At 38.5% G+C, this 27,965-nt stretch overlaps 1 protein-coding gene across 1 annotated transcript in view; it reads right to left on the reverse strand.

Moving 5' to 3' along the window:
- The window catches only part of MACC1 (MET transcriptional regulator MACC1), a 55,784-nt gene extending 34,953 nt beyond the window's left edge, over nucleotides 1-20,831 (reverse strand). Inside the window, exon 1 of the mRNA XM_044389158.2 lies at nucleotides 20,600-20,831. The gene's annotated coding sequence lies outside the window, so the exon portion shown is untranslated. The remainder of the gene's footprint in view (nucleotides 1-20,599) is intronic.
- Between the last annotated feature and the right edge of the window lie 7,134 nt (nucleotides 20,832-27,965).

The raw sequence follows: 27,965 nt of genomic DNA on the forward strand, positions 1-27,965 counted from the left end.
TAGCCTTTGGTAAATACAGATGACCTCCAGTTCAATTCTTTGCTACTCTTCTCATTGCGAATCCCTGTGCCTCTATATTAGCCTTAGTGATATGTGTGACTAATGAAATGCAGGAGGAACTGGGATTGCTGGGATTGCCAAGTCTAGATCATCACACACCTTGTAGCCTCGAGATCTCTTTGAAAACTTACTCTGGGAAAAAAAAAAGAGAGAGAGAGAGAGCTTACTCTGGGTGAAACCAGCTGCCATGTAAGAAATCCAACTGCCCTGAGGCCCCCTTGCTGGAGATATACATGTGGATCCTCTTGTCGACAGTTCCGGCCGAACCCCAACTCCTAGTCAGCCCCTGCAAGGTGCCAAGCATGAATGTGAAGCCACCTTGAACCCTCCAGACCAGCCCGTCTGCAAGCCAAGAACCACAGTCCATGCCATGATGAGCAGAAAACCACCCTGCCGATCTCTACCTAAATCTTTCAGCTATCAAACTGTGAGATACAATAAAATGCTTATTTTGAGCCACTAAGTTTTGGGACAATTTGTTATGTAGCAAGAGGTAATGGGTCGTGGTCTTTCTAATAAGGAAAGAAACGCACACTAAAGCAAATTATCCATATTAAAGGTACCCAGATTATGCTGGTTAATGTATTTAAATCACAAAACACAGTATTCAGGGATGAAGTGTTCTCATACCTTAATGATGAATTTGAAAATTAATACAATATTTGAAGGAAAATCTTTGACAATATGAAGTCGATACAAGTTGAGCTTATGGCCCCTTACTGTGATGAGTCCCTTCAAGGCACTGGGAAGGCCCCTAAAAATTTCTGTTTATAATTTGTATTCTTTTTTTCAAAGGGTCTCCTTCCCAAGTTGTATAAATTTCAGGCCCCACAAAATAGAGTCTGTCCCTGGGGAATGCACATTAATAATCCTAAAACTCTTGTAGCCCTTCTCAGTAATTTATATTTTCCTTAAGAAAATAATTCAAAAGGAAGAGGGACAGCTAAGTTTATAAGACTCTTTATCAGAGCATTATATATAATAGAAAAATAAACTGAAAATAACCCAAATGTTCTATAACATATGAATAATTGAATAAATGATAAACTATCAACTAGGGCACAATGTCATCTTTTTAAAAAGTACTTACAAAATCTCTAATAACACAAAAAATTGTTTATAGTATGGCTAAGTGAAAAAGCTAATTTGGAAAGTTTATATAAACTATGATCTCAAGTATAAAAATGTATATATTACAGATAAAAACTGAAAAGAAATTTGGAGAAGTGAGAATGGTTATGTTGAGTTGATGGTCATGAGATGCAACTTTGTCTTTAATTCTTTTTATTCACATTTGTTCTTCTAAGTCACATCCCATTATGGTCACTGCAAATGATGCAAGCTCTCTCAGAAATCACCGTCTGAGGTTTTTAGAAGAGATATCCTGTAAAAGCTGTGGCTAAACTCAGGGTATTGCTATAATGCCCAAATCTCGGGAAAGCAGACCAACCAGGCTGTGGAAGGCCACTTCTCATATCTCTGTAAAATGTGATGTGGGAAAATAAATTTGTCATTAGGAAGGTAAATTCAGACTCTTGGGGAAGTTTGTCTTCTTTCTCTTCCCCTTTCGCATCATGAATGGCAAAGCAAAACTGTTGGGAGCCAAAAATCGAAGAGCCAACACTGTTGCCATCTCTATATTCACCATTTTTACACGAAGTGGAATGGACCCACACGCACGCATGCGCACATATACACAGCTTCAAGTAGACATATTTAAAGAAACCCTTAGCTATTGTAATAATTTTTTGGATATTGTGGCATGGTGGCCAGAAATCTCAAGATCTGGGGGCTAGTTCTGGGCTTGTGGCCAGCCAGTTATGTGACTGCAGTGACATCTTGCTGGCTGAGAGCCTCATGTATATATCTGTAAAATGGAGGGATCGTCAAGATGTGATCACCTCTCTTTGTTATATCACACTTTTAAATAATCAGATTTCAGATGACAAAATTTTTGGCACTAGAAAAGAACCGAAAGGAAAGCCAGATTCTGACACAATTCACTGATGACAGAGCAGCGGACCCAGCTTTCCTTCTCTTCTCCAAAACAGTGCAACCAAGTGATGGCCCCCGCACCCCACGTCCTTTCCCTTTAATTTTCATTAGAGTAACACAGGGAAAGACATTTTAAACTGACCCGGTGGCAGAGATACAAAGAGCCTCTAAGGAGGTCTCCCTCTTTTCACTGTGCCTCACTCGGGTGCTGGCCGAAAGCCAACTCGACCCCCGCGCTCCTGCAGCAGAGCTTCAGTAGGCAACTAGGAAGGCAAGAACGTGTCGGGCATTATAGTTCCACCCAAAACATCATTTTGCTGTATTCAAGAGCAATAAGGAAAGCCTCCCTTTCAGGTTGGTCCCACGGTGTGAATTTAAACTCACCTACCACATCTTTCCGTTAAAAGCCGCTCTGGTACTAAAAGCAGACATGCGAACCCTTTACAACACGCAGTTCTTCTAGTCTTATCTCTAAATCAGTTTCATTACTCCAGCCTCCTATCAAAATGGCCTTTACAGAGTGATGACTCACCACTACCTCCTTGGTTTTTACTCATGGTACAGATAAGATGTGACCACATATGAAATTTCTACATAGTTTTTGAAAACTCTAAACAGGGAATTTGCCCATTGTGTTATCATATAAAGCCCTGTATTGATAATTATTCTCAGACTTTAGGGAAAGGAAAAATTTCTTCCTCCTAATCTTAATGTTTTCTTTTATTAAAAGACTGGTGTCACCTCGTGCTTTGGGTTTTACTTTGGCTTCCTACTAAGGAAGCTTAGGCTAGGTTTTTGTGCATTTTCAGTAATAGTCCCATATCCCCACTTTTGGTTTGTTTGTTTAATATAAGTTATCTCCCCCCACAACCCCAACCAATCATACCCTGTCATTATTATGTGAGGCTTAGCTTCTGTTGTTAATGGTTTTCGATTTTATTGTGTGCATATTTTTATGATTAGATACTTTGAGTCATATTGGGGAAAGGTAACATATAAATATATAATGGTGTGTATTGGTATATGTATATATGTGTCTGTTGTATGCAATATATATTGTCATTCATTATCACAGAAAACATATCTTTAGAACTGAAACCACCTTAGCAATAACTTAATTAAATGGTTTCTAACATCATTCTCTCGTGCATGGAGAACCTATTTCTTTAAAGGAAATATTGTCCAGAACTTAAAGAAATAGAGTTGTAAAATAAATAAATAAAAGCAAAGTTCATCTGGTTGAAAGGTAAGGGGATAAAAGGTCACTACCTTCACCTTGCTACCACCCTGTCCACTGCGATGTGGAACTCTGGAGTCACTCCACAGAACTCATAGTTGTCCATGGTGCATATTTAAATACTACTGATCAACTTCAGTTGTCTTCTTTTACAAATATGGAGACTAAGATACGGAAGTTATGACTTATCTAAAAACACTTACCTAGTTGGTGATTAAGTCAATATCAGATCCCAGGTTCCCTGACTTCCAGATGTTTATTTTTTTCACAACAGAAAGCTAAATCCCAATATTGGTTTAACATTAAAATTGTGGGGCTTGAAAAAAAGTTGAGTGATTTGGGATTTTGTTAAAAATTAAAGAAAGTCTGAGATTGTCTTAAACTCAGCCAGACAGCAAACACTATTTTTTCTTTTTCCTCCTCCTCCCCCGCCTATCCAGCAAGGAGCTGCAAAGATTTGCTTTCAACAGGTTCTGCCACTTGCCTAGTCCCTATGCAAACATATTAGAGCTAAATTTTTTGACCCTCTGAGTAAAGAATCATGTGGCTCTGCATTTTTTGTATATTAAATAATCATAGCTAAGATAAAGATTCTGCGGAATCTTAGGAAAAACTTGATTTTCTTTCTTGAGTTTTTAAAGTTGGCCTGTCTTTGATTTTTAAGATTATACGTATCAAATTCTCTTGTCCATTTAGAAAAACCTGCACGTGTTCTTATGTAGCCACCATCAATAAACTGGGGAATGAATTAAGCGAGGAATGAGTTAACTTGGAATAACCTGAGGACTGAATTAATTGAGGAATGAATTAACTTGCAAGCATGGTTTATTTTACAAATGTCTCCAGATGAAAACCAAGAAAGTAGAATGTAACTGCATTATGCACAACGGTTTCAGACAAACTCTGGATAGACCATGGAAAGTTTAAAAAGCCATATTTGAGCTGCAGAATTCAAAGTCACAATTCTTTACACTCAATTTCAGATGAAGCAGAAAACTTTCAGTCAAATTTAGATCATCTAATAGTAGACTTAACATCATGGCTTTTAGGAGAAAGATTTTTACTGTTTGTTTTCATTTTTAGTCCTTACAATATACAGGCTTATTTTTTCACTAGAATATATACACAATTTCATTTATGGAAAAATTTATTTAATAAAAACTATTTTGGGGTGCCTGGGTGGCTCAGTCGGTTGTGTCTGCCTTCAGCTCAGGTTATGATCTCAGGGTCCTGAGATGGAGCCCCATGTCAGGCTCCCTGCTCAGCGGAAAGTCTGCTTCTCCCTCTCTCTCTGCCCCTCCTTATCCCTCACTTGTGCTCTTTTTCTCTCTCTCTCTCAAATAAATAAATAAAATCTTAAAAAAAACCCAAAACCACAACCATTTCAACATAAACCGTTTCAAGGATCATAAGAAGAAAACACCACTCTCTAGTGGTGAAACCTTGAAACAGCAAAGTCCTGAGGGCAGACCATCTTCTGCCTGTGTGACAGGCACTGCCTCATCCAGGTACCGGGAGTAACAGGAGGGTCTGAAGTTTGGATATTAGCAAAGAAACCTCAAGAAGACTACAATATCTAGAGGTTCCTGAGGGCATCGGATACCTGGGGCATTGAGGAGTATGGTGGGAAGAGAAGCAAACCACTGACAAAAAGATATTGATCAAAGCAATGTCTGATCTCCTTTTATGAGGACTGGGAAAAACCTGGTAGTAATTAAACTAGTGCCTAAGTAAAGTCCCGGGGACTTTTCTGAATCAGAATTAGCCATTGAATCCAAATGCAACATGGGAGATCAAGAGGGATAAAGAGCCAAGAGAATCATGCTATTTCAGGATGTAAACAATGAACAAAGCAGGACTGCCAAAGACTTGAGTTTAATGGATGTTAGTCTCCTAGTGGGCATGAGAGGATGAAAGGGGATCAATTGGCCAGAGTAAACATTGAAGGCTTACCCAGACAAGTAAACATTTTGTCCAGGCTCCACCCTTTGATTATTCAATCATGTCTTGATAAGCTCCTGAAGTCCGCCCCTGGTCCGAGCTTCCATTCTGGAATTCTCCATTCAAATTTCACCCTCATTTTTGGTATTTTTCAGTTTTGCTCTACTGAAGCAAGATTTTTATGAGCATTACCAATTTATAAGTCAGATTACATATATATTATCCAATTAATCAGAAGAATCAATCCCATACACCCCAACAAGCAGCCTTGATATAGAACAAATCTTTCAAATGAGACGCAAAATAGGAATAGAAAGTAATAATATCAGTTGTCATGGCAGTGAAGAGCTCATGAAAAAGAGAGATGTACAGAAGACTCTTAGTAAATCCTTTTCCCATTAAAGTATGATGATGAGACTATGCAGAATGAGGCTTTACTAAATGATTAAACATTATAAACTACTTTTAAAAATGCAAAGCCCTCCATAGATACTAGATCCTATATGAGTTATTATTCTGCTGCAGTAAAAAAGGGAGGATGGTAATAATAGTAATTTGAATTTATGGAAGGCCTATCATCTCAGACACTTGTGCTTTTGAATGCCAGCTTATTAATCCTCAGGGCTATCTTAGGAGAAAAGTAGCCAATGTTATTAGCTCTTTTTGCAGATAAGAAATTGAGACACAGACAGATTATGTGGCTTATAAAGGCTTGCACAAGGAAGCTAAGAGCAGAAGGAAAATTCCTTAGCTACAAAGGTGGGAATGTGGTCCATAGATAAAGAGTTGGCAGATTTGACCTCCCCATGTCCAGACATATCAAAAAGTAGGCACCATCCCAAACAAAGCCATCTGAGGCAAACGGGGATTACACAGAGAAAGGATCTGAGAGTGTGTGGTGGAGTGTTGGAGGCAGCCGTTCAACACAGGAGAAACCGGTTAAGTACACAGGTGGAGGGTTTGGCTTGCCTTGCTCTGCCCAATGGACATGTCGGCATCCTCGGCCTGAGCCCCATCCCTTGCTCTAGCACCACCCGCCCCCTCCACACCCTCCATCAACCCTAGGGAGATCATCATATAACCATCAGGAAGCAGTCACTTCAAAACCATGCCCTAAATAAGGATTAGAATAAGGGAATAAGTACAATTGCTCAAATTAAATAGGAAGCACACAGTGACAACAGAGCACTTACTAACATGAGAATTAAACAACAAAATGAATGAAGAGGAAATCACAGAGGTGAGTCAAGAGTACATAAAGTGTCATCCAAAATAATACTGCAGAATCTACTTTCAATCCTACCCTCTTCTTTTAGTAAAAGAAGAAAAGAAAAAAAGAAAAAAGAAAAGAAAAAGACTATTTTTATTTAAAAATCAATAATTATTTTTATTTGAAAATAATGTTTAAAATAAATTTAAAAATAAATAAAACTAAATGTTCCTCCAAAATGAATCAATAAGAAAGTTGTGAATTATACATATTTTCATAAAGGAAAAAACCCTTAAGAGCAGAATTTTAATGCAGTTCTGATTTAGCCAAATCCTGTACAATTATTAGCAAGATAGAGAATAAAGGAAAACAAGTAGCTATACCATTTGGTATGCACATGCACACACACACACGTGCATACACACGTATATACTCATTTAAAAGATTACTAGAAATGGACAGCTACAGAGAAGCATAAAAATACCTCTCCATAACAAATAGTATACTAAGTTATATTTCAAAATTATAACAACAAAAACTGAAGAAAAAACATGATGACATCCAAGAAGAAAAGAAGTTACTGAGAGACCTCTGTTATCAACATTCTCAACCAACTTACTGATCATAACAACAAATCCTGGAAGAGAAAATAAACTGTCAAATTGTGCATAGGTTAATCACAGGGACTTTGAACTTCAGGAAATTGCCAAACCCAACTCAAGACATGGAGATCAAGCAAAGTAATTACACAAGAGGGGAGCCAAAGCACTGCATGCAGCCATTAGTATCTAATTTCCTCTTTGTTTTGGCCAGGAGAAAGATTCCCCTTTATGCACAGTTAGGCTTCTAAAGCTATCCCTTGACATTATAGCCTAGAAACATGGGTGTTTCCAATATTGGAAGTTTATAAAAACCAGGCAATATTTTCATGCCCATCCCTTGTTTGCAGGCAGAGTGGATATTCCTTGAGAACACCCAGGTATCATACACTGGCCAGCATCCATTCTGATAGGTCAGTGTCCATGCCATATCCACGTTGAATATTTTTAATATCACTCTGCATCCAGGAAAGTGTTAACCTAAGACAACCCAACCTAGCTGTGCATTGGTCTTTTTTAAAACCTTCAAAGATGACTGGGTATTATTTACTAGAATGGATTACTATTTTTATGTTTCTTTATTTGAAAATAGATATTCTAAAGAGAGAAAGAGAGAGAAGTGATACTGTGTCATCAGAATTGATGAATCAAATGTGGAGATGATCTGGATGGATGCTGGTCCAACCCAGCAGAAGGCTAACACATGTGTAGGTATAACAAAAGACAGGAATGAAAGTAGCATCCAGGATCATAAGGACAGGAGACACCCTTCAGCCTGTCTGCCCCAGAGTATCATGTAGTAATTATGAAATGGGTTCTGAAGATTGTGCTATTTGGTTTCCATTGGTGGCCACACTGGAGCGTGTACAAAGAAGGGTGAAGAGTGCTTCAGGTAAAAGGAATTTGATACAGGGGAGAGAGAAGCAAGTGTGAGTAACAGCTCATTCAGGAAGCAAGTAGTTGAGGAAGGCTGGGCCATAGCAGTGCAGTAGGGACTGAGGTGAGAGGACAGAGGAAGTGGCAAGAGGAAAGGATGCAGAGGTTGGCAGAGCTGGGCCTGAATGACCTTACAAGACACACTGAGGAACTTGAACTTCAGCCTAAAGGAAAGAAGACACAGAGGAGTTTAAATCAAGGGAATGACAGGATCTGATTTATGATTTACACTGTAGAAATATGAAAAGCACCAGGTGGAGCAGAACCAGAGACAAGGGAAAATGGCAGCAGCCTTAATGAGGAGAGTGGTCATGAGAGTGGACAGAAGTCAACAGAGCCCAACTCATTCTCTGTCTTTCAGTCTTGAGCTCCCAGGGACTACGAGTTCTCAAGACATCCTCAGATTCTGTTTTTGAGCTTCAGCCTCCAAGGATGAACAATTTGGAGGTAACTCCCTTAGTCCATGCGCCAGTTGGACCTTCCTGGCCTCCTAGAAAGGAAGGCTGTGTGTGTTCATACTCACTGCCAATGATCATTTCCCACCATTGCTCCTGTATTCCCCACCCCCCATAAAACAGTCATCTGCAACAAACCACTAGATGTTTAGTGTGAAGCAGTTTTATTATAAATTTCGTTGATCTTCATTCGTAAAAAACAACAGAGAGCAAGTCTCAAAACAATCTAGACATATCCAAGTCAGTGAGAAGCTTTTTAGAGACCCCTACTGAAGTGAAGGAATAACGTGGATAAGGGCAGATATTTAGGACTTGCTATTGCTACTAATACCTTTCCCATTCATTAAAACTATGTTTTAGTTGAATCTACCTCTGTGAATAAATGTTATGAATTGTGAAATGGCAGGTATTAGAAACAAGACTGTGTTTCCCACAAATAGTAACAATATAGAGAAGGGCAAAGCCTCCTTCCCTTAGGATTTCTAGATTTTAGAATATTCCCCATTGTATTGTGAAAGTAGAGTGAAGCTGATTTTATACTTTATTTCTGATTTGAAGTAAAAAAATGTGGTTAAGAGGAAAGAACATAGGAAAGCCCTGGAATCAAAGAACTTGATCAAGTTCCTAAACCTCTCTGATCTTCATTTTTTATCTATTAAGTGGTAATGATAATTATGCCTTTGCCACTGTGTTTTTTAAGAACTAAATGGTTCAATATCTGTTTTAAGGACCAAATATTCTGTGGTTTTAGGAATTTTTCCAAATCTCCCCTGTCAAAGCAGGTAGTCAAGAGCTACATGTAGCTACTAAACACTTGAAATATGTCAGTGCAACTGGGGAATAGAATTGTTAATTTTAATTCATTTTAATTAATTTAATATTTAAAAGACACATGTGGCTATGATTGCCATCTTGGAAAGTGCACTTTAGAATACGGTTTTAGTTTCAATTATTCCTACTGCCAAGTTAATTAACTCTATTCCACTCTGGAAATCCATGAATTAGTATACTGTACTTATTTAAGACTGGTTCCTTAAATGTAGGCAAAGATAGGTACGTGATCATTCTAAAAACAATTGCGAGATGAATTCAGAATGCAACTGCATTTCTATCTACCACTTTCCTTTTAAAAATGTATTCACTGGGGGGAGTTTTTTCCAATACCACTAATAAAAATTCCCTAGTTGGCCTCGTGTATCTTCTGGTCACTCTTAGACCGAAAGAAAATCCTGCTGTTATTTTAAGTTGCAAAATGCAGTTTTGTTTCATAAATTAGAATGTCTCATCCAGTACTTCCATCAGTACACCAGCCTCCCAGCGTTAAGACAGATCCCTCTGCCTTGCAGCTCTACAGCCTTTGGGGGAGGGAGTGCTGTGTGCACCTTCTCTTTTCCTGCCTCACCTCCTCCATCACCTGACTTGCAAGATCCTGGTACTGAAGACTCCAAAGTTGGGGAATAGGGAAGGAAAGGGAGAGATAAAACAGAACTTTGTACTCTACTGGTATGACTGAAAGCTGTTTTTGTCTCTGCTTATATTTATTGCTGATACCGTGGGCGGGGGGTGGGGGGGTGGGGGGGTAGGTGTGCACTCGCAGGACCATGTGTAAATGAGCTCTGGGGGATCCTGAGAGGCTTATGACTGCACTGCTTGTGAAATGAGTAACGTAGCTAATTCTTCTGTCAGCTACGCCTCCTCCAGCCGTTTGGTGTGTGTGTGTATGTGTGTGTGTGTGTGTGTGTTGTAGCAGAAAGACACTTCAAGCTTTCCAGGAGTTCGCAATAAAGCCACTTCCTCAAAGTTTGAGATTAAAAAGTACCATTCCTCACTTCTGCCCCTCTGCATTGGGTTAGCTCTCCAAATCATTCTCACAAAATCCTGTGTTTTTTCTCCCTATGGTTTTTTTTTTTTTAAAGATTTTATTTATTTATTTGACAGAGATAGAGACAGCCAGCGAGAGAGGGAACACAAGCAGGGAGAGTGGGAGAGGAAGAAGCAGGCTCATAGCGGAGGAGCCTGATGTGGGGCTCGATCCCAGAACGCCGGGATCACGCCCTGAGCCGAAGGCAGGCGCTTAACCACTGTGCCACCCAGGCACCCCATTCTCCCTATGGTTTTTTATAACCTGGAAGTGAGTGAGGAGCTCAAGAGCTGTAAGAATATCCCCAATTGGGATTTTAGTCAGACACCTCTTTTTGGTATCTCCAATCAATTATCTTAGAATCTTAGCCAAAATTTCCAATTTAATATCCTATTACTTTGCAAAAATGATCACTGCAGCTGTGTTAATGTTAAAGACTAGAAAGTACATAACAATTGCCAATAGGAGACCAGTAAATAAGTTTTGACATATCTATAACCATTGTGGTAAAAAAAAAAAAAAAAAAAAAAAGGTGTGATATCTTCATATGCAATGTTATGAATGAATCATCAAAATATTAAGGAAAAAAGGCAAGGACACCAAATACTACATATGTTTAGAATATTTATTACTGAAAGAATTCAGAAGAAACTGCAGACTGCCATGCTGTGCTTCTGAGGACAGGATTTGCAGATGAGGAATCTGAAACTTGGCATTTTAACTTACTTTTCACTCTCTAAGCTTGTATATTATTGGATTTTTAATTGTGGGTAAGAATTACTTTATGTCTTTAAAATATCTTTGTAAATATATTCAGACAGATATTAAAGCCTCTCTCGATTGTTCAATTTTTAAAAATACTATTTTCAAGTCTTTCTATCTGGCACAGAGTCTCTAACACCTTTTTATCAGAGTATCTAACATCTGGCATCCCAACACAAATTTGCCTAAATGGTGGTCTGAGTGAAATGCGCTACCTAAATAACTGACCAGCTCATTTATAGCATCAACCTTTGGAAATCTGACTGAAACACCAAAGACAGACTAAATGAGTCTATATTTTTGATTGGTAAGGGAGCTGTAACAAACATACTTTCTTTTCCCAGGAGAATATGGAAAAATAGACTGGATAACAGGTATAACATTAAACTACATTCATACTAGAAGTTTGAAAGCTACGTTTAAATACAGAGGAATTAAGTTTACATCTGGAAAATGATGCTTGATTCTTGATATTCAAAGGCAAATAATTTTTTACTGAATTTTCAATTTATTGAAATAATCCAAAAAAGAGAGTCACCCAGTGAGTAGTCTCTGCTGGAGACAGGCTAGTTTTCAGTCGAACAAGGATAGAGGCTCCTCCTAGTAGCTTAGTCTAAGGGTCTAGAATTAAATTTAGCTATACATATCAAGGAGAAAATTTCAGTAAATAAAAAGAAAGTTTGGTATATGAATCGACATGTGAATTAACACAACTTATTTTCTTTAGAGTGGCAAAAAGTAATAAGAGAAACCCACATAAAGTTTTGCCTTTGATACATCTTCATGAGGTCAAACTGGTTAGTTTCTAGTAATGTCAGTTTGGTCATAATATATTTCTTGTAACTTCAGTCAGGAAGACAAATTGAAAGCTGTGTTGTAGAATTAAACAAAAGTAAGCATTTAACTCCATGCAAAAGGAAAGAAGAAATTAAAAAAGGAAAAAAAACCTAGAACACAATGTAAGTCACAGTATTACAAAAGATATAAATATTCTAAAAATGTTTTTCCAAGACAAAGTAAAAGTTGCAAGTAGCCCAGATCCCACAGGTCTTCCTTGGTCCTCTTCTTGAATTGTCCTGTCTACAGCTAATTTGCTCGTCACCACGGCTTCCTAAAACTCCCTTTCCTCTACTTTCTTGCATTAATATCCTACTGGTTTTCCTGCTATTGCTTTGATCATTCCTTCCATGTTTTCTTCAGTGACTCCACTGATGTTATCTGTTTATTTAAATATTGTCCATGGTTTTCTTGTTCTTTTCACTCTCAGTGATCTCTTTGAGTTATCCCAGCCTTCCCCATGATTCTAAGTACCATTTTTATGGGAAAAACTCACTGATCTTTGTCTCTAACCTAGATCTCTGCCCTGAGCTGCAGAACCTTAACAGCCACCTTCAGAGTGTCTCAGTGTGAATGCTGCCATACCTTTATATATCTGCATATGCACCTCAAACCAACATATCCATGGCAGAACTCAGCTCTCTTTCCTGATCTTCAACAAAAATTCCTATTTTTTTCCCCCAGAACTCTGCCTTTGTTGATGGTTTTGCAATCTTCTGGTATATCAGATTAAAGCCTTGGAGTCCTCTTGAACTCCAACCTTTCTCACACATATCATATCCATCTACTTGGTAAACCTTGCCACAGTCTCTTTCTATGTAATGCCATGGCAACTGCCCTGGGTTAGCCCTTATTACATCTTTTCTGGAGCCCTAATCCCCTCTCCATTGCACTAGCCTTCCACTTTCTTGTCCCTTCTTTCCCTACACTATATTGCCCATTGCACGAAAGTCGTGTCATTGAAACACAGGTCTAGTCATAGCATTCTAGTGTCTGACCCTGCCCCTCTACTGAAACTGCTCTGGACAAGACTTCCACAGAAATGTAGAGGCCACCTTTCATTCTTGTTAGGCATTGCTCTGACATGTGACACTGTTAACTTCTCCCTTGTTGGAAGTTCTCCTCCTTTGTCTTCACTCACTCTACTCGCCATTGGATTTCCTCCTATTTCTCTGGCCTCTCCCTCTCAGTCTCCACTATGGCTGTTTCTTCCTCTGATTAAATCTTCATGTTTTACGTCAGAGGACACACCATGAGCCCCCTACTCTTCTCATTCTGCAGTCCTCAATACCTCTGGAGATCCCATTCACAACCATGATTGTAGCTATGTCTAGGAATTGCTGACTCCCACATCCTTCTCTTTGCATCCCTGATTCCCAGATCTGTCTTATTGCTTAAATAATTTTTTTTGTGAATAGTCATAGGCAAGTCAAAGTTCACTAGCCTCAGCTGAATTCACCTATCTTTCCTCCCAACCCCATTTCTCCTGTCTTCCCTATCTAAGGCAACAAGGACACCACTGCCCACTCAGTTAGTTACCCATGTCAGAAACGACATAATCCACAATCAATTTTACCCCATTCCTGCCCCCAGCCACTCTCCCTAATCCACTAAGTTCTGTAAAATTAATATCTAAAAATTTCTGCCATGTTCCAACACTAATGTGGCTTCATTTGTGTAGGCTCTATTTTTTTCTCACCTAGATTTCTGCAATAAATCTTACCTGGTCTGCTGCTTCCAATCTTTCCTGTTCTCCCTACATAATATTTTTTAAATGATCCTTCTAAAATGAAAGTTTCATCAATTCAATTTCTTGTTAAGTATTCTATGAGCGTTTTCCTTCTTTTGCATGATATGGTCAGGAGTTTTAGTGGGTATTATGACCTATAATCCAAATTCTAGCAATTTATCTTTAAAAATTCTCAGGTGTGTCCTAAGATTTTTGTACAATAATATTCAATGTGGCACTACTCAAAAGAGGAAGTATGGGGAGGAATAGATATTTTCAATACTAAAGGACTAGATAAATTATCACATACAAATGAGCAATTTCAAATTATGTTATTGAAGGATATACAATGACATTGAAATGTGTACTTTATTATTGGGTGAACTAAAATGATCGTGACATTTTTTATTAATTATTCATTCTTAATATCTGTTATTGTCATGAAAAGGGGGGATACACACATACACACAAATCTTAAAGATGTACATCCTTGTTAAGTATGACTGTGGTTCTTAAATTCTCCACAGTGAACATGCAACACTTTTGAAGCTAGAAAAAGCAAATAAATGCTATTCTATAAAAGACTATACTCATAGATGAATGAATAAAGGTGTGGTACACACACAAAGACATGCACACACACACAGAGAGGAATATTACTTGGCCATAAAAATGTGATCTTGCTATGTGTGACAATATGATGGACCTAGAAGGCATTATGCTAAATGAAATAAGTCAGACAGAGAAAGACAAATACCATATAATTTCACTTATATGTGGAATCTAAAAAATAAAATATAAATAAACAAACAAACAAAAAGCAGAATTAGACCTATAAATACAGAGAATAACTGAGGGTTACCAGAGAGGGGAGGGTGGTGGGGGATGGGCAAAATGGGTGAAGGGGAGTGGGAGATGCAGGCTTCTGGTTATGGAATGAGTAAGTTACAGGAATGAAAGGTACATGGGTAGTCAGTGGTAATATAATAGGGTTGCATGGTGACAGATAGTGGCTACACTTGTGAGCATAGCATAACTGACTACATCGTATAATCGAAACTAATGTAACATTGTATGTCAACTGTACTCAAATTAACCAAAAAAAAAAAAAAAAAGACTAAACTCAGTTGTTAAATTTCTTCAAACGATTTTCTTTATCCCCAAAACCACCTTGGATTATCTCCCACTGTGGTCTTCCCACTTCTCACTACACTTTCCCAGCCTGCATTAGATATCTCTATTCTGTGCAAACCCCTGTTTTAGTTCTCACGCTGTATTATCAATTTTATATACTTATTTGTCACTCCCTCTGTAATATGAGCTCTTCCATCTCTACAACCCCAGCACAAGCAAAGCACAGGTAGAATAAATGTTTACTGAATAAATTAATAAACAATGCAACTCACCTCACAGTGACTCATACTGATTCCTCACTGCCTTCAGAAAATAGCACCACTTCTAGGACCAATGTTTGAAAATCCTTTGTAACTAGATACAACCTGTCTTTCCAGTTTTATTCTCTTTGGTTTTTTGCCCCCAGTTCCCCAAATACTAAATCTCCAAGCACATCTGTCTACAGGGAGAGATGGTGCAAGAATCTTGTTCAGTTCTGTGTCCCAAACTTAGTTCAGTGCCTCACACAGTACAGATGTTCAGAAATTATTTGTTGAATTAATGATTGGATAAATGAACTTCACCAAATATATCTTGTATTTTCCACTTCTGCATAAAAAATAAGGACATAGGTCTCAAATATATTCCATTTTATAAAAAGCCACTCCCTTCCTTTTCTTGCCTCTTTAACTTCTTTTCTCTCTCTCCAAGGCTCAGTAAACTTTGATAATCTATAAGGATCATTTTCTAATTTTCCTAGGCAAAATTAAATTAAATGTTCTTTTGATGTAACTTAAATATTAACTAGATTCTAAACTTTTGGAAGTTAAGGATTATGATACCTTAATGTCTCTCTTCCCAGCCTGTTCCCACTTATCCTTTCTCACCTGTCTTAACTGGAATACACTGAGTATATATTAAACCCACCAACACTACTTACTACTTATTGATGTAGTATTTTTGTGAATCAGTTTCTTCATCTCTAAAATTGGCATAATATCATTATCTGCCCCCTAAAATTAATTAAATAGGACAATATAATGAAAGTGCTTAGGACAGCACTTGGTACATGGTAAGCATTCAATGACATTAACGGTTGTTAATATTATCATCACTATTATTATTAATATAACTAATACTAAAGTGAGTGTCTGTTAGATGGACAGGTGATTTAATGTCTCACACTGGTTGAAAAATAAGAAAGTTGATTCGCAATCAAATTTTGCACTATATTTTAGAGATTAGAATGTTCCAAACTTATCTTAGTCACTCAGATGTCACAAGTGTCTGGTTTTCAGTTACATCTGGAAAGGCTATTTATTTAGAACATTTGAGATAAATAAATGTGTTGAGAATGGGTAGAAACAGTTACTCTCATTCATTTTGGCCTGGAATAACATGTGGTATAAATATTTTGGAAAGCAATTTATTATCAGTATCTCATAAAATTGAAGATGCATATGCCTATGGCTCAGCAAATCTATTCCTTGAAATAGTCACTACAGTAATTCTTACATTCCTACCCAAGTGCATATGTAAGAATATTTATCATAGTGCTACTTACGATAGCTAAATACCACATAGCTATGAAAATGAATAAGTTGTGCAACAAAATCAACATGGATTCATCTCCAAAGTGCAATGTTGAGAAAAAAGAACAAGTTGCAGATGAATAATGTATACTCTAATGTTCATATAAATGTTTTTAAACATTGGATATATTCACATAGTGGCAGGAAGAATAAAAACATACAAATAAAGACAGATAAAAGAATAAAAGCATACAATGGAGAGATAATGTACAAAGACAGGATAGTAGCAACCTCTGAGGTGGGAAAGTGGGAAACAGGATCAGGGAGAGTGCTGTATTTTTTACAACTTCTAATATTTTATTGTTTAAGCTGGGAATCTTTGTGATATCTGCCTATCCTTAAAAGCTATCTACTATGTATTGTACATATTGGGGAAGCATCTAAGTTAAGTGCCTTTCCCAGTAGAAAGAGAACACATAGAAAACTCCACTTTACCATTCCTAGAAATTAAACCTGGTGACTGACTATTCTCCTGGCTAAAGATGAAGATGTTTTTGTTTATTCTCATGAAAGACCCTATAAAGGAGCCTCATCTCTGAGCAAGATGGTGACTACAGTAATTAAGAGAGAATTCTCTGGAGAAAATTAAATCTTGGGAGGAAACAGTCAACCTCCTCTCCATTTCCCTGGTTTTCCCTAGATACCTGAAGGTTCTCCATTTATCCTTGAGTGGGGGAGGAAAAAGATCAGGGCTGAGTTTCATTTTAAGGAGTGATGTGCTTGCTGTCTCCACTTCTCTGGCCAACTCTGATGGCTTTCTAAAATTCCAGCCCCATGTGATTAACAATGCAGTTTCCCTTTCCACTGGAAGGTTGATTCATCTTATTTCCAATTTGCCTATAGCACAAAGGATCATTTCCCCAGCAAACTCTAGCTCTCTCTCTTTTGTCTCAGTGTCACTGTAATTCTCTTAGGCCACCAAACTTAACTCAAGAGCAATGTGGTGGTTGTCTTTTTATAATCACTAGTTTTCTTTTTTATTGAATTACTTCCTCATCCCTCTCTTCTTTTCCATTTTCATTCCCAGCACCCGTTGTTTATCCATGCTCAGATTATTAAGACCTATGTCCAAAGACTCTGCCTGCATTTGTGTTCCCTGTGCACCAAACAACTTATAAGCCATTCCTTGGATGATCTTCCTAAAGCACAACTTTCATCATGTGTCTGGGTCAGGACACCACCTAGAAGCTGAAGCCCAAATCTCTTTAAAGCTTCTACAATCAACCTTATTCCAGCATCATTATCCAAAGATAGCCATAGAACACCAAATATCCTTCCTTCCCAGCTATACATAAACATAACTGATTCCACTTTACTTCCTAATTTTTTGTATTTGACTGTGCCTTTACTTCCATGTTTCCCAAACTTCAGGCATTCTGGCATCTTTTCATGATTTTTCCATTAGCAAGTATGATCTGAACTATTTTTTACTTAATATTCTCTGTAAATCCACTCTGATTTTTAGCTCAAATAAGTATTATAAAAGCACATTTCTAGCAGTATCATTAATGGAAAAAAAAAACAGTGTCCATTGGAATAAATAGGCAATAACTATAAAAACAAATGTTATTCTGAAAGTTAAGTTACAACTTAAATACCTTTTGCCTGTTAAAATCATTGAGCCTATTACTTACTCTATAGTTCTTACAAAGGAGAATTAAAAACAAGTGTTGGGGGGGCGCCTGGGTGGCGCAGTCGTTGCGTGTCTGCCTTCGGCTCAGGGCGTGATCCCGGCGTTATGGGATCTAGCCCCACATCAGGCTCCTCCGCTGGGGCCTGATTCTTCCTCTCCCACTCCCCCTGCTGTGTTCCCTCTCTCGCTGGCTGTCTCTCTGTCACATAAATAAATAAAATCTTTTTAAAAAAAAAGTGTTGGAAGCAAGTTTCAGTTAAAGACAACAGTAAAACTTTGTTCTTGAAAAATTGAAAGAAATTTGCAAAATATACTAACTTCCTCACAGCATTACTCAATGTTATTGATTGTCCGGTATATCTACTGCCTAAAATCATATCATCTATGTGAAGTTTAAGAAATACTGCTTTAGATGAGATAGTCTCTTCACCTTTTTCTGCCTATTTCAACTTTGCACACCTTTCAGGTATGGCTAAAACTCCACCACTTCCCACGGTGTCCTCTTAATATTCAGTAGGTCACAGCCTCCCCTTCCTCGGCAATTCTAGGTACACGTCTCTTCACTCCATTCTGCTTTTGACAGACTCAGATAAAAGTTTGGAAGTTTATTTCTTCTAATCTCCAATAATTACAGTTCAAGCAAAGATTTATGGAGTTCCTTTTATCCCCCGATACTAAACATCACACCTTCTAAGGAGTGGGAATTAATGAACAGTGATGCCACGAACGGGAGGCATGATTAATGGATTAGCACTTCCTCCCTTTAGCTATTTATGAATACATTTCTCTTATAGTAGATCAGGATCCCCTCAAGGACTAAGCCTCAGTCACTCTTTAACTCCAAGGCCCTGCCCAGTGGGAGAACACTGCAGGATTGCTAGAAGTAGTTGTTAAATAAATAAACGACACTTCCTAGAGAAAGTAGGCCAGAAATGGCATTCAATGGCAAAAACAGTGCTGCTCTGATAGGCAGTATTTGCCAAGTGCTTCTGCAGTTTTCCTTCTCCTCTATTTTCATTCTGATGTTACCCTGGATTTGCTGACATAGCTCCTGAGAGGATTTGAATTCATGTGGTATATCACATGCAAAACCTTGCACACTTGTCACAAATACTTGTTGCTATCACCTTTAGTTATCACCAAATACCATAGGAGATAGTCTTAATAGACAGCTAGGAATACATATGGTCTTTCAAGAAAGGATTTCCCCAAAGTTCAACAATGACAAACAAAATTTTAGCTAATACATTTTAAGATAAAGTGGCATTTAACAGATCCTGTCTTGACAGTCTGTTATTTCTAAGACACAGACACATAAAAATAATCTGTTTATAAATAAGCTAAAAGGAAGGTGAGAAAACCTGAATAAATAATGCAACTGAGATGTAACTAATAATTATGACTTCTTAATTCCTAGATTCTGTACAATACCCATAAAATAATATTGAATATTACTATTATGAATTAGAGATAATCATATAATTAAGGAGACTATTAAAAGATGACCACTAAGGTAGAGACAACTTTAAGAACATACCAGAAAGGCATCATCATCACTATTAATTATTGGTATGTAAAAACCAGAAACTAACATAGGTGATCCAATCTCAATCCTCTGAAAATGGACTTAAAAATTTTTCAAGAATGAGGGATGCATTAACAAATTGGAGGCACCAGAATTTTCACCACATGTTCTTTGATCTATTTTTTAAAAATTGTGGTGAAAAACATTTAATGTGAAATTTATCAACTTGACCATTTGTAAGTGTACAGTTAAGTAGTGTTAAGTATATTTACATCGTGTGCAACCAATCATCAGAACATTTTCAAACTGCAAAACCAAAACTCTATACCCATTAAACTTTTCCTATTTTCCCCTTCCCCAACCCCTGGCAACCACCATTCTGCTTTCTATTTCTATAAATTTGACTACTCTCAATACCTCACATAAGTGGAATCACTTTATCACTTTAAACAGTTTCTTCAATCTGCTTTTGAAGCTTAGTTGAAAATTAGGAAAAAGCCCTGCTTATCCTCCATCAGTTATTGTCTAATCATCTATTTAGTACAACGCAAATTTCATCCTATTAATCCAGTGAGGTAGATATCATACCAACTTTACAAATGAGGAAACTGAGGCTTGACAAGGTGAAACATCTTACCAAAGGTCACATATCTGATAAGCAGTGCAGCCACCAAATCCAACTTTACCTGACTTTAATGCCCACAGGCTTCAACATACTTGGCTCTCTTTTGAAATACTTAAAATTTTCAGAGGATATCAACCATCCACGTACATGAAGCAAGCCAGAGTTGGGTGTGTGTGGTGTGTGTGTGTGTGTGTCTGTGTGTGTGTTTCTAATTTGACTTTGAATGCTACATATCTTCTTCCTCTTTTAATAAATTACCTTATTCTAAACCATTTCTCAAGGTATCATTCTAGTCTCTGTCTCAAAGTTCATTCTAAACCATGTCCCACAAAATCACAGAATATCAGTTACCTTCCCTTTTTTCTCTCCAAGCAGGGCTTAGGTTGGAAGAAGCATTTAGCTTGTTCAATTCTTCTGGAAGTTACAGTTTCCTAGTGTGTACCATATAACAATAGTGAAAAATATTAATTTTTTAAAAACAACACTTACAGTTGTGGAAATGAGCCCCAGCCTCTTCAGTTCAGGAACACCATTTTAGTGAATGGAAGTCACTCTACCAAAACCCAGGACTCTCTTCAAACGTGTCTCCCTCTGTGTGTGGTGCCTAAACTGCTGCTTATCGAGCCACCTGGGACTAGAAGTCCTCCCAGTGTGACTCCAACGTTGCCCAACCAGAAACCCTAAAAGGCAAAAGAACTACAATACCCACAATTCAGACTCCTCACCTGAAACCAGGAGAAGAGGGTGGATGGCTACAGTTTCACCCTAGGAAAAAAGGGTTTATAAATGGAAAAGCAAAACAGGAAAGCAAAGCAATCAAACAATCAGATCAGGTGGGAATAGGTATGAATAATTTGTAAATACAGACCTATTTCTATAAAAGGAAACAAAAGGGATTTGATGTTTGCCAAGGAATGAGAAGGCTCCCTACGTGTAGGCAAGGACTAAACACTCCTCAGGCAAACAAATCCTCATGCAGAGGTGGAACCTGCCCCACCAGATTCTCTTCCAGTGAGTCAGAGCTGAGGATGCCTCACTGCCTGGTGGAGCAGGTGAATGAGAGCGTCCCTGGTGAGCCCTTACATCTCTAGTTCTCCTACATCAGCACTGTGATTGTCAGTCAGAGGTGTGATAGACACAGTGGAGATCTTTGGCCTTTCATCTGACAAAAATGCCCTGGATTTTTCAATATGTGCTTTTAAAAATGTGAGCAAAATGGAACCCCTTTTTGATATTTCCTTCCATTTTCTGATTTTGTGTTTTCCTTCTTAATATTCCAGCATTGTTTCTGATTGCTCAAAATTCAAGAACAAGAAAACTGAAGGGAAAAAAAGAAAAATGGATTTTAAAACTTGGATAAAATGAAAGGTGCAATAATTGTTTCACTTCTTTGCAACCCTGGGAAAAGAGAATGTTAAAAAAAAAAAAAAAAGCTGAGGAATGTGTTTCCTCCATTTGCTCACACAGAATCTTTTTCTAGCCTTTCATTTCCTGTTAAACACAACCCAGAAAATGGATATAGACAAGCCCTGGCTTGGCCTGGGCCCCAAAACATAATGGAAAGATCCACCTAAAATAAGCAGATGGTGAGGTACCTGGATGGTTCAGTTGGTTAGGAGTCTAACTCTTGATTTGGGTTCAGGTCATGATTTCAGGTCGTGAGATTGAGCCCCACACCCAGCATGGACCCTGCTTGAGATTCTCTCTCTCCCTCTCTCTCTGCCCCTACCCCTCTCCCTCTCTTAAAAAATAATAAGCAGATGGCAGAATAGTGACAAAGGATACATTTCTTTTCCCTTTTCTGCACTTTCTCTCTACCCTTTCTACATGCTACCTCCCTAAGGAACCCTGGGGCTTCATGTGCCCATGCTGCTTAACCCCACCCAGAGTTCTGTTGAAGTTTCCCCTTGGGTGGTCCCACAATCCAAATTGGGCTCTTCTATCTTCCTTTGTCATAGGTCCTGACTAGAACCTAACTTGCCTTAGGTCATTTATATTCCTTCCAGAACAAATGGCTCTCCGTTTCCTCAGACCCTACAGATTTTGTTTTCCATGCTGTTTCTTTCTCCCTAAAATATTCTTTGCCTACCTTTAAATGTTCAGATCTTTCCTTCTTTCAAAGCTCATTGAAAAAACACTCTTCTCCAAGCAGCTACCACCAGTCAATTATTCTCTCCCTCCTAATAAATTGCATAATATTTTTTCTAGCCTTCTCATAACACTTTTTATATCTTGTTTCCTTTGTGTGTGTGTGTGTGTGTGTGTGTGTGTGTGTGTGTGTGTGTACAGGCAATCTTACTTTCCAGTACGAAGGCAACACTTTATTTTATTCCTATTTCACTAACTCAGATAAATAATCAGTGAATGAAATAATGAGATATCAACTCTAAGCTGGATGTTAATAACAATATCATTTTTTAAAGATTTATTTATTTGAGAGAGAGAGGGAGAGAGAGAGAGAAAGAGAGAAAGAGAGTGCACATGCGCAAGCAGTGGGTGGGGGAGGGGAGACAGAGGGAAAGAATCTCAAGCAGACTCTCTGCTGAGTGTGGAGACCATGGCGGGCTCGATCTCACTACCCTGAGACCACGACCTGAGCCAAAATCAAGAGTCAGATGTTTAACTGACTGAGCCACCCAGACGCCCCAATACCAATACCATTTCTATCTGTCCCAGAAAATAAACATTTGCTTTTAAAGAACTCTCTCAATTCATGTAAAGAGTACTGTTATCAGAGTCCCCCCTGTGGTCTAATCCGGTGTGGCTTCCACAACCTTTATTTGCAGAAAGTAAAGTGATAAATCCATCAGTTTAACTCCTGACAGTGCCTGAAATGAAGGCTCTCATGGATCAGCACTGTATCACAGCTCTGCTTCCTGTCATGCATTCGGCTTTCCTAATAGCTTCCCAAAGATTGGCCCTCAGCCCCATGACTGCATCTTGGAGAGTCGGCCCTGCCTTCATCTATGATTTTTGATCACCAGCTCCAGCATCTCTGGCTCACTTCCCCTATAATCTCATCTCCTGGCTCTCAAGATACAATTCTGAACTTTGGACTACTTTAAATAATTCCTAATCACTAATCTCCTTCATCCAAGGGAGAGAAGTCTCTCAGCACCCGGTTAGTTCCTTAAACCTGTGCTTCTGTGGGATTCTCTTGGTCCCCACACACTACTGTGTCTTCCGGCTGTCAGCCACTGTGGAGGAAGTGAAGCTTCTAGATCCTGCTGACATACAATGATATTTCTATGGACCATCAGACATAAGGGCAGGCTGGTGAAGGTGACTGTTGTCTGGAAAGTCCTCCTAATTCTCCTCTATCATGTCATAAAGACTGTTAGCCCCTTAGCCTGCCAATGGGAACAAAATCTAAAGTATCTAAAGTTGGGCACAGAGTTCATGCTCAACATATACCTCGGTGTCATTTCCTTAAAAAACTTTTTTCTGACCTCTCCGCACCTACTTTTTCCCTTACATGTTTCTTGTACTGATTTATGCAGATGTCTGACTGGGTTAATATTTTTTTCATGCTAATACAAGGTGTTTTCATTTACCCCCAATCATGATCACTTGCAGCCATAATATTTATTGCACCTAAAGAATAAGTAGAATGTGGACAAATGTTATTTCCTGATGGATAGAAAAAGGGTATGGAAAGCCAACCTTATTGATCCCAGTGTGTGGGAAAAAGCAAGCCAAAGATGGAGTGGAACTCTAACGCAGGCTTCAGTAGAAACATATTGGTAGGTACTGAAGAGTCAAATGTCCTGGAAGTAGAGCCTCCATGTTCAGTCACACAGCTTACACCACTGTATGCTTTGCCCAGTTGGGAGAGCTAAGCAGCTCTAAGCATGGGAATATGAAGGTGCCAAGACAGCCAGTGGACATGCAGAAACCAGGGGTTAGGCAAAGAAGCTACACTGTGCCTTTGTGACTACAGAAAAATGGTAAAAATCATCCATTGATGTTTGTCATATTTGTACAATGTTCCAAAAGGTCCATTGGTCAAGCACCAGAATCAAACCAGACAACTCCACAGCAGGCGACTAGACAAGACCCAGATAGCATCCATATATACAATGGAATATTACTCAGCCATCAGAAAGGACGATTACCCAACATTTGCAGCAACGTGGACGGGACTGGAGGAGATTATGCTAAGTGAAATAAGTCAAGCAGAGAAAGACAATTGTCATATGGTTTCACTCATTTATGGAACATAAGAAATAGCAGGGAGATTGGTAGGAGAAGGAAGGGAAGAATGAAGGGGGGGGTAAACAGAGGGGGAATGAACCACGAGAGACTATGGACTCTGGGAAACAAACTGAGGGCTTCAGAGGGGAGGAGGGTGGGGGATTGGGATAGGCCAGTGATGGGTAGTAAGGAGGGCACATATTGCATGGTGCCCTGGGTGTTATATGCAAATAATGAATCATGAAACATTGCATCAAAAACTGGGGATGTACTGTATGGTGACTAATATAACAAAACAAAAAATTATTGTTAAAAAAAAAAGAGAGACCCAGATAGCATCACATGTACTTCAGGCCCCTTTCTTTTCTCCACACCATAATGTTATGTCTCTCCTCCTACCATACACTCAAGTACCATCATGAAGAGAAATCAGAAAATAAGGACAAGAAGAAACTGAAAATAAAATAGGAGTTACCCAAAAGATTGCTTAAACTAAAGACTGTGTTGTACTAAACTGAATTTAAAATCTGCTTCACTCCATCCACGCTCTAATGGTGACAATTGACATGGAAGCTGAAATGGCAGTGACTCATTGACCCAGCCAGCCTGGTAGATAAGAGCAGAATACTCAGAATACCTAATCAGACACAGCATCTGGGAGCAGGAATTAGGAACTGGCGACACAAAGAAGTAGGGATAGGGAAGAATCTGCTCTCAAGGTGAACAGAGGCAGCAGTGTAAACAATGTCCCACTCTGAATGTGGCTGTAATGGTAATGGAAAGCAGGGTGCAGGATTCTTGGTGTTGATCCTGCAAACTGTGGTTTCTAAGGATAGCAAAAACAATGAATTTACCCAGGGGCATTGTTTTGGCTGCTGCTCTGGCTTTACAAGCTGTATATCTGATTCACCAGCCCCCGCCCCAGAAGTTATGGGATGGGAGTTTGGTGTGTTGCTTTTCCATTTATATCAGCCAAACTCATTTGCTATTGCTTGGAGGTAAAAACTCTGAGTGATACATACACCTAACACAGTTCTTTCTTCAATGACACAGAGAATACCTCTGCCTACCCTACTGTTCTTAGACTCCATCAGATCAAAGACTGGATCTTATTTAATCTCTAAATACCAAAAACTCCACAGTGCCTGGCCATGGTACATATTTGCTGACCTAAATTAAACTGACCAGTAAAATAAGGAAACCTTGCTTATAGTTCCTTCTAACTTTAAATTTCTCTGACTACATGGAAGCTGTCAGTTGCTTACTAACGCAGAGGTAATTTTTTTCTCCAGCTGATTTGGAATTTAGGCTTTATCCCCTCTCTATAACTAGTAAGAGAGCATAGCTAGTGATTTCCTGCATCCAGAGGGGGAAATCAAACACACAAAAAAGGGTGTTACTTAATAATCAAAAGGGGATTTTCTTGGTATCCTTCAATGACCTATGTTAAATGTCACTCATGTTTGGTCTCTGTAGGACAAATATACCAGAAAAAGTGATAGGAAACAGCCATATTCCCCAGATGCTCAGATTTTTCCCAGTATGAGGTTATCTTGGAGAGAAAGGCCACATTTGAAGCTTAGAAGAAAGTTCCCCCTGGAGTTTTTTCTCTGTCGTCTTTCAGTATGTATTGACTCTCAGACCCCTGAGCTGCCTGTGACATCCGTTTTCTGGGTCACTTTGTCCCTGAGTCATGACCACATTGTAACTTTCCAAAAACAGTTAATAACTGTGCATTTACAGTTAATTTCAGTGAATAGCTCAAATCTTGGTAAAATGTTACCGCCAAAGTTAATTTAGGTCAGATTGATCTTATTTCCCTAGATTAAGAAAGGGAGCCAAATTGTTCTTACAATTTCATATTTTCCTTCATTACATCTTTCTGGCTCCTTATTCAACCATAAGATGAATCATCCATAAATTGACCCCCACCGAGCTGTAAAAGTTGAGAAGTTCATCACTGTTTTCTTTCATTCACTGCTTTCAGGATAACACACAAGAAAACATGTGCCAACTGCTCTCATGATCATAAGATGTTTCCATGCTGCCCGTTTGCTACTAATCAACAACAGAGGACCCTCTGTGCAGCTTTTTCTGGAATGTCTATGGATTCCTTGCCTCTTAACCATAACCTAAAGAGTTGTTCATTTGTTGACTCTTTTGTGTTTTTATTGGTGCAATTGTCACTTTTATTCCAACATCACTCTTTGTTAAAATCAACTGTTTTTACATCGACTTCCCTGAAACTTACATAATTTTCCAGAAAATTTCCAAAGTATTTATGTGTATATTTGTCACTAAATCCTAACAATGTGTAGAATTTTGATTGAAATAGTGATTTTGTGCATTCACTTAATAGGTATCCGTGTGTGTGTGTGTGTGTGTGCGTGCGTGCATGTGTACTTTAGGGAGAAAAAAAGAGTCTACTCTGAGTCCTTGGTATACCAGATGGTAAGTTATTTGAGAATGGAATATCAACTTTTAATTGTATTCTATAAATCTCACAATCGAGAAGCCAAGATGAAATATTCCAAATTCATCTGCTAATATGGTTTGTATAATATGCTTCACTATATATGTTTCTTGAACATTTTTAAGTTTTGCACAAAGAAGACACAAAACATTTTTAATGTTAACATCCATCCACATACTGCTATGTACTGTGGACACCATCACGGAATTTTTCAGGAATAGTTCAATTTTTCTGTCAGTTTGAAGCTCTGTAATAAAGTAGCAGTATATTTCATATCCTGGGAATACTGCCTCTTCTTTTGCACGTTCCTAATAAGTATTAAACCACAGTCTCTATTCTCTAACTTGGGGTAAGGAGATTGGATTCCATAGAGACACAGGTTTATCTACAAGGTACAAAAATCCAGTGTTCTCTGACATACAAAAGGAGGAATGTCTTAGGTCACTTACCCATTATCCTGTAAGGATTCCCATCTGGGATGTCAGAGCATATATGAGGTTGGCTGCTTATATTTCCATACATTCTGTTGGTGCTAACAAGGTCATTTCAAGTGTATTTGTTTTTGATTGCCACCATAACAAAGCGCCACAAATTTAGTGGCTTACACCACACAAATTTACTATCTTATAGTTCTGAAAGTCAGGAGGCTGACATGAATCTCGCTAGGCAAAAACCAAGGTGTGAGTAAGAGTACATCCTTTTCTAGAAACTCTGGGGGCGAATCCATTTCCTTGCCTTTTTCAACTTCCAGAAGCCATCCACACTTCTTAGCTTAGATCCCCTTCCTCCATCTTCAAAGCCAGCAACAACAGGTTGAATCTTCTCAAGTGATATCTTTCTAATCCCTTCATCACCCTTTTCTCCATTTCTCTCTGTCTCGCTTTCTCTGTGTCTCTGTCTGTCCATCTCTCTGCCTTTCTCTGTCATAATCTGACTCTCTGTTTCTCTCACTCTCTCTCTCAGAAGCTGGGAAAGCATCTCTGCAAAGGACTCATTGATTATACTGAGATCACCTGGGAAGCCCAGGATATCCCCCCACCCCCCAATCTCAAAGTACAGACCTTAGTCACATCTACTCAGTCATTCCTACCATGTTAGGTAACATATTCACAGTTCTCAGGAATTAGGATGTGGACGTCTTGGAGGGACCATTACTCAGGCCATCATACCAGATTACCACCTCAGGAA

This window comes from Ursus arctos, unplaced genomic scaffold (assembly GCF_023065955.2).
Source record: "Ursus arctos isolate Adak ecotype North America unplaced genomic scaffold, UrsArc2.0 scaffold_3, whole genome shotgun sequence".
Lineage (NCBI taxonomy): Eukaryota > Metazoa > Chordata > Mammalia > Carnivora > Ursidae > Ursus > Ursus arctos.